This window comes from Leopardus geoffroyi, chromosome D1, assembly GCF_018350155.1.
Source record: "Leopardus geoffroyi isolate Oge1 chromosome D1, O.geoffroyi_Oge1_pat1.0, whole genome shotgun sequence".
NCBI classification, from domain to species: domain Eukaryota; kingdom Metazoa; phylum Chordata; class Mammalia; order Carnivora; family Felidae; genus Leopardus; species Leopardus geoffroyi.
The window spans coordinates 86249281-86261476 of record NC_059329.1 but is presented as its reverse complement, the minus strand read 5'-3'; positions in this window follow the sequence as shown (position 1 = coordinate 86261476).

Here is a 12196-nt window from a genome sequence, read left to right as displayed (position 1 = left end):
GCCTTCCCGGCGGCCTCCGGTCCGGACAGAGGGGGTAGGTGGGGAGCGAGAAGGGGCAGAAACTAGAGAGTAGGGAGGCCTACTCAGGCTCCGGGCCTACTCGCAGTCCAGACTCCAGGGCAGACCACGGAGCGGAGACCTCAGGCCATCCGGGGCAGGGGGCTGGACCAGGTCCTGGAGGGGAGCTAGGAGATTACCAAGAAACCAGGTCACAGGACAAGGCCGGTGGCGGCAGAGAAACCCGCAAACGCCTCCCAGAGCCAATCCCCAGTGGAGTCTGGCTTGGGGAGACTGGACAGTGGTAGGGTCCTGCCCCAGATTAGAGTGGCCAGTAGGGGAATGGATGCTCGTTGCCCCTGAGACGGGAAGAGCAGAGGGCTGAGATGGGAAGAAGTGTGGGGAACTTTTTAAAATAAGAAAGAACACCACGCTTCTACCTCTCTGCCAGCTGGCTCCGATTCTCCTCCCCTGCTCTACCCTCAGGGTCTCGGAGGGCTGAGCAAAAAATAAAAATAATAAAATCAAGTCTGGCCAGGAGGAGCCTGCAGACGGGCTCCCCGACCCACCTTCCGACCTGTTGTGAAGTCCTACACCTGTCCAGGTGTGCTGGGAGGGAGCAGCACCTCTCTCGCCTCTGCGCCCTCAGTGCAGCCCTCTCCCTTCTCCTCCCCCACCTGAGCAAAGTGCGGAGGCACTGGCCCCGGAAGCCTCCTCTGGCCTAGGCCTCCCCCTCCTCTTTTGCCCACACACCTGCTCCCAGGTCTACCAGGACTGGGCCTTCCCAGGAGCTGCCTGAAGGCCATTCCAGACCCCACCACTTCCCTTCCTGCCACCTTGTCAAGAGCCCCCTACCCTCCAGGATGGACCTCCGTCACTTCCTAGTTCCAGACCCGGATGGACGCGGAGCAGGAAGGGATTAAACGTTGAGAAGCCCCCTCCCCTATTTGGGGGGGAAGGGGGACATGAGAAGGACAAGGCAGGTCTAGGTACCCTTCCAATGATAGCCAGCCCAGCTCTACTAAACCTTCTCCCAGTCCACGGCGGGTGTGAGGGGAAAACAAGCAGATCGCCAGCTCGGTAACCAGCCCACCTAGCCCCAATTTCTGTTGTTTTCTCGGCTCCTGGAAGGGGAAGCTTGACTTCAGAACCTGCGATTTTCCTATTTTCCTCCTCTAGGCCACAAAGTCAGCAGTTAACCACCAAGTCAAAGATTCATTAAATCACCTATATTTTCTGTGTGACTGGAGTCTTTCAGCCCAAGGGGGCGAGTCGGGTGCTGTTTGGAGCGTCCTCACAAGAACCTAGTTGGCTTGGCCAGGACTTTGGCGTAGCCTGGGGTAAGGGCTCGCTGGTCCTCTCCCCAGAGCCCTCGACTGTGCCCAGCTGGTGACTTTGCAAGCGCGAGGGCCAGACCAGGGTACCCATCGTTCCTCGAGCTCCTCCTGAAAACCATTCCTGCCAGAGGCCCCTCTCAACCCAGGCGCAGCCTCCAAGTCCCTCAGATAAAGTGACTCCCTCGGTGATCGGAGGAGGGGACCGGATGGGCACCTGGGAAGGTAGCTGGCCAGCCTAGTGGCAGGGTCCCGCGTACCAGCGAGGAGGAAGAGAGCACTCAGGAGGACTGGTTTCCTTGGGGTTGACTACGCCCTAAATGAGGGCTGGGCGGACCCGGGCCGGGTTGGGCGTGGGTAGTTACGTGCTGGACTCTGGAAGGCCAAGGCAGGGCATAGAGCGAACCCGACTCGGGGTGGGGAGGGGAAGGCTCCCGCCGGGCCCCGGCGCAAGTCTGCGCGGAGCGGAGCCCAACTCTAGCCGCCATGACGTCACGCGGGTTGGGCAGCCAATGAGGACCGCGCTGGCATGGATATTAAGGAAAGTTAGCGCCTGCCTGAGCACCCTCTTTTCTTATCATTGACATTTAAACTCTGGGGCAGGTCCTCGCGTAGAAAGCGGCTGTCAGATCTGCCACTTCCCCTGCCGAGCGGCGGTGAGACGTGTGGGAACCCGCGCCGCCAGGCTCACCTGCCTCCCCGCCCTCCGCTCCCAGGTAACCGCCTAGGCTCCGGCCTGCGTCCGGCTCGGGCCCCGCGCCGCCTCTCTGCTGCTCGCGATGGGTGCTCCCAAATCCAAGGCTGCCTCCAAGTAGCTCAGGGGCTTGACTTTTGCTTTTAAAAGGAGGCATTACAAAGGTGGAGTTAGTGAGGGCGGGATAGCATGGCGGGCGGTGGGGGTGGGGAGAGAAGGGTTCTTAGCTTTGCCGAGGGTGTCTTTCTGCAAAAGTAGCAAAATGTTCCAGTTCCCAGAGTGGACTTCTAGTTGGGCGCTGAGCTGGGAGGGGGGGAGGGGCGGGGAGTGGGAGATGGGGATCTGCTGCTGCTGTCTGCAGAAGCCGCTCGCAACCGTGAGAAATGCAGGAGGGGATGCAGTTTGCACCCAGAACTCTCCCAAATCGCAGTTCATGACAAGCACTCGCGAAGTCCCCACCAGCGCCCGGAGCGCGTGGAAACGCCCAGCCGCGGGTCGGGCAGAGCGCTGCAAAAGTTTCCAGCCGTTGCAAAGTGTAGATGGCTGGACCGAAACAAAGTCTTAGAGATGGGAGTTCGTTTCTCAGAAGGGAGCGGAGGACGAAAGAATGCTGCCCGTAGAGCTGGGCAGCACGTAAAGCCCCAGCGTGTGATTTGAGCTTCACTTCGGAAGACCTAATAATTAACGATTCTCACTGAGCTAGAACGCGGGCTCTGGTTACCGCGGGCGCTGAGCTCGCTGTCTCGATGGGAAGCTTGTGAGCGTCAGGGGAGTCTGGCCGCTGAGCGCCGGGGAGAGCAGCGCCAGGCCACTCTCCTGCCCCGGGACAGCCCAAGCCCGGTGCCAGAAGTTTCTCCGAAGTGCGTCAGGGAAGGGACCACCCTAAACTTAGGCTACCTGGTGGTTCTGCGGAGCGAAAGTTCCGAAAGTCCAGCTCCAAGCGGCCACAGACTCCGAAGCGGGCTTAGGCATGGCATAGGAGCGCCGGCCCGGGGAGGCCTCTGCGTCAGGCCGGGGCTCGCCCCTCACTCCCACTCGTGCCCTGACGCCCCCTCTCTAGACCTTTGAGAGGCACCTTCGGAGGACGTTTGTATCTCAGGCACCTGTGACAGGTGCTTGGGATCACTGTCCAGCGGTGGGGGGGGGGGGGGGGGCTCTGCCCACCTTGCCTGAGAAGCAAGGGAGTGAGGGAAGTGGCCAACCGGCCGTGCGCCTTACCTGGGCCTTGGTTCTCTCCTCCGCGGTTTCCTTTCTCCGGAGCTGGGCGGCAAGCAGGTTGCCCGCTTCGCAGTGGGAAGTGGACCTTCTCCTCCAGTCATAAATCAAACCCCGTCATCCTCGGGCCTCCTCCCTCATTAGAGATGTTTATTGGAGATCGTGTTTATTCGGCTGTCACGGCGAGAAAACGCAGTGACATAATTACCTCTGACCAGAGTTCTCTCCCCGCGCCCAGGGCGAGACTGAGACCTCCTCTGTCGCCTTCTCACTCCTGTGCCCTCCTTGATCGGAGGGCGTATGTGGTTGGCTTGTCCAGTTTTTCTTAGACCCTCTCATATAATTTGGATTATTGAATGAGTTACTATTCAAATTTCCCCAGGGCCTGCCTGGGCGTTTATTTATTTATTTTAGAATATGAAAGGAAAACCGAAGGAACCTAACGCCCCTCCGGGGCAGAAGGGGGCAGAGCGGGAGAGACGGAAGGAGAGTCCCTCTCGCTGCGCTGCGCAAACTTTCCGGCTCGCCCGGCTGCTACGCTAGGGGCCCAGACGCCACCCGGAGCCAGAGGCGGCCTGAGCAGTGGGGAGCCGAACGGGAGGGATGGATGCGGATATTGCTGGTGGTGTTTGTTGTTTTATTTTTCATTCTTTCTCCTCTCCGGAGGAATCTCAGACTTCGGGGCCCCAGGTGGAGGATTCTTGAACTCTCCCCCGCGGAACTCCGCGGAGTCAACCCGCAGCTTCACCCCCCCCTCCGGCCCCCGCCTCTTGGCTACGCCGGGCTTTGGTTCCCTCCCCCCACCCCTACTCTCCCACCCCCCACGTCTCCCGCGTTAGCCAGGTTTGTAAGTCACCATCTGCAAGTCAGAGTTAGAAAGTGATGAAAAGCGCCGAATTGTTCTCTAATTGAAAATACTTTTTTTTTTTTTTTTTTTTTTTTTTTTTTTTTTTTTTTTTTTTTGTGACCGCACCGACAAATATCTGGGATCCCGGCTTTTGATCCCTCACTGCCGCCTCTGCTCCAATCGCTAATAAAACTCGCATTGAGCCCCTTAGTGCCTTGATTAACAGGCAGATTAACTCTTACTGGGGTGGGGAACAGCTTGTCCCAATCAATGTCATTTTAAAAGCCCGATACGCTTAGCTCCGGTTCCCTGGCTGCTCGAGCGAGCCAGCCATGACATTTGCTCCCTCCCCCTTCCCCAGCCTCAAATCCCCCAGCAAAGCCCCCAGTTCCCAGCTCGCTTGTTCCCCGCTACACTACCGGACAAATTGCAGGACTCAGTCCCTGGCGTTTAAGACAAGCAGGTGTTTTAAGTGGGAATCTCCTGGGAGAAGGGACTGAGGTGGCCTTGGCTTGCTTTTCATTTGAAGCTGAACTCTTCTTGCCGCTTGAGGGAGGAGGTTACGGGCAACGGAGAGACGGGGAACCGTCCAGGGTGATGAAATGGAAAGCAAACTTTCCTGAGAATCCTATTTGCAAAAATCGGAGAGTGCCACTGCTTTGCAAGTATTCTACACACCAGGAGTTTTAAAACTGGCCCCTATCTGGACAACAGCAGTAGGGTCCGGGAAGCAAGACTTGGGAGTCCCACCTGCGTACAAGCTGTAGGGGTCTCTTCGCTGGGAGACCCAGTTGGCTAATGCTTTTTAAAAAGTATTTTTCTGGGGGGAAGGAGGAGAGAGAGTCTTGCCGCCTAATGTGAATGAAAGAAGACTGAACCCAGAGAGCGCCTTGACACACTTGTCATTTGGCAAGAGGTGAGGAAGGGCCAGAGCACCGAGGCTTTCCGTAGCCGAGCGTGGTCACAGCCTGGAGGCGCCACCCTGCCGGCTCCCGGCTCTCCCCGGCTTTCCCGCGGTCTGGGCTCGCCGAGGCTGCTGAGTGAGCTGGAGACCCGCAGGATGCCGGAGAAAGGAGAGGGAGAAAGACCCCGAGTGAAGGAGGCACCCCGAACTGGGTGGCAGGGGTGGGCGCCTTTGCCTTTCACGCTGGTTTGCCCTGTTTCGTCAGCTTGGCTATCCTGGGAACCCACCTTCCTAGGGCCTGCAGAGAGAGAGAAAGTCCTTTGAGGCTCTGCAAAGTGAGCAGGTGTCTGCGGAGACTTTCCTCCTTCAGAGAAAAGCTCGTCTCCACCCTTCCCCGTGCGCCAGCACCGTACTTCTGGTTGGCGGTGGAAAGCGGCAGTTCAGAGGTGTCGCCACACCGGGTAGGAGATTCTTGGTTCTGAAGTCGACAGCCGAATGCGCATCTCTCAAGCACTGGACACGTCTTTGCCTTGCCAGGGGCCGGCTCTGGACCGAAAACCTGGGGAGTGGGTACAGGCAAAAACACCAGGGACTGCTGGGTGTGAGAAGCTGCCCGATCTCACACTTGTGCGCCAATACTGGTCGGAGGCTGCGGGCACTCTCAGGGAGCCGCGATCCCCCAGCGTGACTCCCTCGGCACAGATAGCCTCCCCTACCCTGTTGGATGACCCCGGCGGCCCCTGCGGGAAGAGGCCGAAAAGACGTCCTTATCCGGCGCCAAGGGGCGGGAGGGCGTGGGGGGGGGGGTGCAGGAGTACCTGGCGAGAGGCGGGAAAAGGCGACACTGAAACGGAAAGCGCGATTTCCCCCGCCCTGGAGGGCAGCAAGTGGGCCTCGGTCCCGTTGAAAGCCGCAATTAAAATGGCGACCTGAGAGTTGTCTCAATTTTGCATACACCTCTGGCCCAGGCGTGCTGCACCTTCGTCCCAGCTCCGCGCGCCGCCACCAGAAAGGGTACTTCGCAGAGGGCGCGAGACGCCCCACCAAGCAGAACAGCACTCGCACCCTCCTTGAGATTGCAGAGACTCTCTCCTCCGGGGAGACCAGGAAATCTCGCTCTCCAACCCTCTCTCCTTAAACTTTGAAAACTCTGCCTCCCTTTGGGCTGAGCTCCCCCCCCAAATATTGACACATTGGAAGCAGCCAAGTCCTTTTTGTTTCTTGTTTGTGCAGAGGGGTTTGCAAGAGTCCTCCCCTAGCCCCCACCCCCACCCAATGACGTCAGCGGCATTCACTCCCGGCTCCTGGCCTGTTATGATTTTTTTGTTGTTAAAACTTTTCTCCGAGGTGAGATGGGGGTTGAGGAGTGGGAGAAGGAGCTAATTCAAAGAGCCAGTGCCCTGGGGGGGAAATAGCAACAAGATTATGGCTGCTTCTTTCCGAGGCAAAGCTTAAGAAGGTGCTAATCCACTCGGTCGCTAATTGAAAGGTTGTAAAAATGATATTCGCCTCCAGTTCGGACAGTCTCTGGGCCTCATCCCCCCCCCCCCTTTGCCTATGGCCAATGGACTTGAGTTCAAGCTTCTTTAACGCTTGTTTGAGAAGTAAAAAGGGAGAGAAAAGGTACGCAGATTCCTGCTGGTCTGGGACCTGGGCCCGATGCCCCACTTCCCGGGATCCTCCTAAAGTCGCGGTCCTACGAAATCTCACACTGGAGAGACCACTGACCCCAGCGCCCGGCACCGCCTCCTTCGCCTCTGGCCTGGGTTTTCTCCCGGAATTGAGTGCTCCTGGGACGCGTGCGGGAAGGGCCATCCCCAGGCGGAGAGAGTCAGCGAGTTGTGCAACCCCAACCTGGTCCCGGCGGTGGAGGCCTCCGTTCCTTCGGAGCTCTGCCCCGGCTCCTTGGTCGAGGCGTTAGTGGGTCCAGACTGGGGAGAAGAGTGTGAGGCCCACACTAGGCCGGCAGCTCAAGGCAGCCTGCAGCGTCCTTACGGTTCCAGCTCCCAGGGAAGGCTGCCACAACGCCTGTCTGCCGCGAGTTCGGGGTGCACAGTTCGTTGATGAGCTCTGACTTTCAGCATTTCTCCTAAGTCAAGAGGAGTCAAGTGTACCCAGCGTGGCTTCATTTCAGCCTCCCTGCCTCAGCTATGCCATCCCCATTCTCTTTTGCTGGGTCCTGGGGTGTGTCCCCCATCCCAAATCTTCCACTTCCCTGCCACTTGGGCAGCAAGCTCGAGAGAACTCGAGACTTCGCAGGAGTAGACAGCCGCTCCCTCCCCTGTCACCTTAACTGCAAGCGCCAAGGGGCGCCTTTGGAGTGTACTGAGGTGTGTCCTAATCGTCCGGCATTCAACAAATGGACTTCTGGTGTGTGGTCAGAAGAGAACAGCCATTTGCTTACTTTCCTCCCGGTTTTCTGGCAACAGCTGAAGGGGAGCTGCCTCCTGGGACTGAGCAGACCCAGGAGAGGGAATTTCGGTGTGGAGACACAGGCATCGCACACAGATAACCAGTGGAACACATCGACACACGCTGACACACGGACATCACCGGCGAAGACACACACACGACTCTTCCCCAGCATTGGTCATCTTCCCCCACCCCAGGCCTCCACCACCCCTCCTCCCCTCTCGTCTCCCCCTGGCGTCCCCTCCTCTCAGGCTCCTGGAAAAGCAGCCGCACTTAGTCAACAAATGGCACGTGGGAGAAGTTGGTGAGTGTTTGGTAAGGACTCTTCAGGGCTTTTCACAAGAACCCTCTGTACACAAAGTAAGTGGCGTGTTTGCTCGGGCCTCTCCAGCCGGGGCTGTGCCTCCGCTCCGCTGCGCACCGCGGCTTCCGAAAGGAGAAAGGACTGAAGAAAGGGCCGGGGTAGCAAGAGTGGGGGAATGGGCAGGCCCAGGAGGCCTAGACTAGGGAGGCCGCCGGGCGTCGCCTAGTTCCCAGCCAGGCGGCCTCCTTTCGGCCTAGGCTTCGCCTCGGCCTCCGTCGGAGTGTTGCTGACGGGACCCAGTGCCGTTCACTCCCCTTTTCTCTTCTTCTTCCCAGAGGCCAGGTGGGCTAAGGCGCGGCCGCTGCTGAGCTCCGCGTCCCAGCGCCCTAGCGGGGATGGGGTAGGGCGGGAGGAGAGGGCGGGCGGGGGCGGGGCGGCAGGCCGCGCAGCGCTGGAGTTGGCAAGAAAGGGCTTCGAGAAGCTGCAGAAACTTGCTCCCTCCACGAACTGAGAGTCCTGCGCCCAGCTCAGGGGGTTGGGGGGGGGGCGCGACCCGCAGCCCAGCGGCCTTCGCTCGACCCCTCAAGTTCGTGGCCACAGTGCGGGCAGCGCTGACTCCCGGAGCGCTAGGAGCTTAGAGATGTCGGCGAGCGCCAGCTCCAGAGCCCGGGCTCGGGGGCCCAGCGCCAGGGAGAGAAGCCGGGACCCACCATCCGAGCCGAAAACAAGTGTATTCATATTCAAACAAACGGACCAATTGCACCAGGCGGGGAGAGGGAGCATCCAATCGGCTGGCGCGAGGCCCCGGCGCTGCTTTGCATAAAGCAATATTTTGTGTGGGAGCGAGCGGTGCATTTGCATGTTGCGGAGTGATTAGTGGGTTTGAAAAGCGAACCGTGGCTCGGCCTCATTTCCCGCTCTGGTTCAGGCGCAGGAGGAAGTGTTTTGCTGGAGGATGATGACAGAGGTCAGGCTTCGCTAATGGGCCAGTGAGGAGCGGTGGAGGCGAGGCCGGGCGCCGGCACACACACATTAACACACTTGAGCCATCACCAATCAGCATAGGTGTGCTGGCTGCAGCCACTTCCCTCACCCACACTCTTTATCTCTCACTCTCCAGCCGCTGACAGCCCATTTTATTGTCAATCTCTGTCTCCTTCCCAGGGATCTGAGAATTGCTCTCACACACCAAACCAGCAGCATCCGTGGAGAAAACTCTCACCAGCAACTCCTTTAAAACACCGTCATTGCAAACCATTGTGGTCTTTAAGCAACAACAACAGCAAAAAAAAAAAAACAAACAAAAAACAAAAAAACCACCCCAACCAACCAAAACTCTTGACAGGAGCTTTGGCGAAAGAGGATGCCTCATAAAGGTGAGTCCGCTTCTTTCTTCTTGCTTCATTTTAATTGCAATATTCAGGCAGGTCGCCCCTTTCCTCCCTCCTTCCTTCCTCCCTCTGGCCGGTCCCCTCCCCCACTGCTACGCCGGGAGAGTTGGGCCGGAGAAGTTTCCACGCAGGAGCCCAAACTTTCTACTTCCAGCGAAAGCCCGCGTCGGAGGGCGACAGCCGGCGAGCGGGAGCGGCGCAGGGCTAGGGGCAGGCGGCCGGCTCAGCCCCAGCGCCAGCGCCAGCACGGGCTAGGCTCGCTGGAAGAACCGAGGCTCCGGGCGCAGCAGCAGCCGCGGCTGCCGACCCCAGCGTCGCCACATGCCCCCGGCCGGCGGCAGAGGACGAAGAGGCTCTGCGGTGCCCCAGGCCCGGGATCGGCTTCGGAGACCGGGCGCCGCCGGCTGCTTTGTCCAGCCGAGGGCCCAGCGAGCGCGCACAGAGCGAGCGTGTGCAGGGAGCGCCGAAGAGCCAGCTCGCCGCGCTGCCGCCCGCCCGCCCTCCGGCTTTGTGCGGCGCTCCACTCGGGCACAGAAGAGTCCGCGGGCACTCGAGCGCCGAGGGGCACCGCGCCCGCCGCCAGCCGGAGCAGTCTTTCGGCGAGGCAGCCACACTCTGGAGGCAGAGAGAAAGAGCGAGTGAGCGTGAGCCGAGAAGGAAGCCACCAGGCCAAGGCGGTCGAACGCGCGCTCCGAGGGAGCTCAGAGCCGAGCGGCAGGATTGTCAGCTTCCATCAAGCCCCCGGGCTCTTGCCCCCAACTTGAGCGCAGAGCTCGGAACTTGAAAACTCTCTGCTCCCCAGGCTTCCCCCAACCATCGCCCTGGCCCAGCGAAAGCTGGGGCTTCCCTATCCTCCAGCTCCCAGGCTCGGTGGGTATTTTTCCTTGTCTTCCTCTGACAAAGCTACAACCCGGTGTTGCCATTTCAACAAGTTTCAAGGTGGAAAGGTGGATTGCTTTAAAAAAAAAAAAATCCAAATCTCCTGATTTTTTTTTCTTTGTGAAGACTCAAAAAGAAAAAAAAAAATCAATATGAAAGCATTGGCTTTCCCCTTCGTCTGATCACATTCTCTCCCAGCTAATTAGTCTGAGTAATTTGAGAGCTTTTCGATTCTAAGACCCCAGGAGGAAAAGTGTCTTTTCAAAGTTCATAAAGTTGTTGCCTCTTTCCTTGTGCAGATTTTCCAGTCTCCCTGGATCATAATAGCCCTGAATTTTAGCAAGTGTAATTGGGGGAAAATGGAGTTGAATTTCAAGTGGAAATGCTTTCTTTTTCGAGTGCTTAAACCCAGCCCTCCAGTCTTGAGTGATTTCTAGAAAGTTTAAAAACAAAGTGAACGTGGTTTCTTTTTTTCTTTTTCTTTTTTCTCTCATACTCTCTAAAGCTTCCTAAGCCATTTTGGACGTTTAACTCGAACTTGGGAAGGTTTGAGGAGGGGGCGGGAGCAGAAAATGAAATGAAAAGCAAAGAGCTTGAAAGCCTGGTGAGTTTACCAAGGACAAATAATAGTTGTTGCCGTTGACATTACATTTTTTATAGCCGGCGACCTTTGCAAATGTCTGAAGGCAATTTGATTAGTTGTTATCTTATTTGGCCCTAGAGAGTGAAACTTTGTCATCTTAATTGCTAATTACTCTTTGGCTGGGGGCCGGTAGGGACGAAAAGTGAGCTCTCTTCTTCACCCCAGCTAAGGAATTTGAGGATGGATTTTGAGAATTAAGTGATTAAAAGAACTGCTTTTGAAAGCTGAGGCTTGAGTTGGGGATGGGGGTGGCAGTGGCCCAGTGGCCTAGAGGACCAAGGCCCCATTGGACTTTGAAGCATCTGGAGACTCTTCCCCCCGCCCCCCCAGTGGGTCTCTGACTAGGTTAGGGCTGTAGAAAGCCTAGGGCTGAGCTGGGGGACACTGGCTGTAACTAGGGTTCTAGCCTCTCCAGCCACCACTGCTTCCGGGTGTCAGTGTCGCCAGCTTCCCCGGTCGCTTTTGCACTAAATGTTAGCGATTACTTAAGTAATTAAGTAGCTTCTTAGCTGAGATAGATGTGGGAATGAAGCAGAACTGGAACTTGAGATGCTTCCACCTTCCCAGTTGCTTCAAAAACTAATCGGCTGGGCCTCTCTGGAATCAGCTAGTGAATATATATATATTTTTTAATGGCTTCAAGGATGTATGGGCCAGGAGGGAGGCATTCAGTTGTGGTTGAGTACAGTGTGGGTTATAGAGAGGAATTCGGGAAGTTTTACCCCTTCTAGGAGAAGCCCACCTCCCCTCTCCCTGCCTGCTACTATTCTGCAGTTTCGGAGTCCCACTTTGAGGGGGAGCACATTCTTCAAGAAGTTGGGGTTTCTCCTGCCTGTCCTAGATCTGACTATGGCTGTGGGGACTGAGAGACAGGAGGAAGGCCCTGGGAGCCAACCCAGCTAGAGGTAACTAGGTAACCCTCTCCTCTCTCCAATTTTACCAGACCACATTCAGAAGCTGGGTAAATTCCTCCTCTTAAGTTTATTTTTATGGATTTAAGCTGCCTCCCAGCTAGTTAATAAATTAGACCATGAATGGCCTTGAAGAGAAAAAATGTGCTTCTTGGAATTCTTTGCTTGTAGGCAGACAAAATTAATAATCACAATAAGAAAACAGAAAACAGAATGAATATTTTAGTTTTTTTTCTTTAAACAGGGAGAAATAATGCTGTGACTATTTAATTATTTTACTTCTTTTTTTTTCTTGCAAACCTCTTGAATAGGTTCTTTATTGTAACTCTCTCTTCCCAATTGAGCTCCCCACGGTGCCGTTGTATCTTTTTACAGCCCCTAACAACTCACACCAGTAGCACAATTACCTCCAGATATTTATAACAAGAAATTACTTTTCTATTTTCTGCCCCCCCCCCACCTTCTTCTTAGGGTAAGGCAGGGAGGGGGTGGTGGAGGGTGAACCTTGGGGGACCCGCACTGGGTCAGGACTTACAAAGCTAGAAGTGTCCCTCTGTTCCCTTTTGTGGGTTGGTGGGTTGTTGGTATATTTGGTTGGAAGCTGTGTTGCTGGTTAGGGAGACTCAGTTTTGCTCTTTGGGTTTGGGGAGAGCTGGAGAATAGAA